The sequence below is a fragment of the Sinocyclocheilus anshuiensis genome, unplaced genomic scaffold, assembly GCF_001515605.1.
Source record: "Sinocyclocheilus anshuiensis isolate Anshui unplaced genomic scaffold, SAMN03320099.WGS_v1.1 scaffold777, whole genome shotgun sequence".
Lineage (NCBI taxonomy): Eukaryota > Metazoa > Chordata > Actinopteri > Cypriniformes > Cyprinidae > Sinocyclocheilus > Sinocyclocheilus anshuiensis.
This window is the reverse complement of record NW_015540897.1, coordinates 693,965-694,635: the sequence shown is the minus strand read 5'-3', so window position 1 is coordinate 694,635 and position 671 is coordinate 693,965. Positions and strand designations below refer to the sequence as shown.

General features: G+C 46.1%; 1 protein-coding gene across 1 annotated transcript in view; it reads left to right on the top strand.

The window, feature by feature from the left end:
* LOC107688950 (tensin-1-like) overlaps nt 1-671 on the top strand; it is a 257,974-nt gene that overhangs the window by 194,808 nt on the left and 62,495 nt on the right. The window lies entirely within an intron of this gene.

Below are 671 nucleotides of genomic sequence, written 5' to 3'. Positions count from 1 at the left end.
AGGAACCCCAGTGACAAGTTGATGTGCTTTGGATACCTCCCCTCCCCAAGCCACCCTGAAAGACCTACCAGTAAGATAGGATTCAAACCAGCGAAGTGGAATCCCTGTGATGCCCAGTGATGAGAGTGCAGACAGGAGGATCTGGTGATTGACAGTGTCAAAAGCAGCAGACAGATCCAGCAGAATAAAAACTGATGATTTGGAATAAGCTTTTGCCATTCACAAAGCTTCCGTAACTGACAGTAACGCAGTCTCAGTTGAATGGCCACTCCTGAAACCTGGCTGGTTAGCGTCCAGTTTATTGTTCTGTGAAAGAAACAATGATACCTGGTTGAAAACAACTCGTTCGAGAGTTTTTGCTATAAACGGAAGGAGAGAGACAGGTCTGTAGCTATCTGTAAGTAAAGTGTTTAATATAGTTTAGTGTTTTTTGAGCAGTGGGGTTACCCGAGCCTGCTTGAATAAAGTGGGGAAAGTGCCTATGAGGAGAGATGTGTTGATGATATGTGTGAGTGGTGGTAAAAGTGTAGGAGAGATTGCTTGGAGAAGGTGTGAGGGGATTGGGTCCAGAGGGCATGTTGTAGGATGGCTGGAGAGGAGAAGTTTTGATACTTCTGCCTCAGTGAGGGGACAGAAGGAGAAGATGGGAGTTTTAGCAGTGGGTGTGGTTG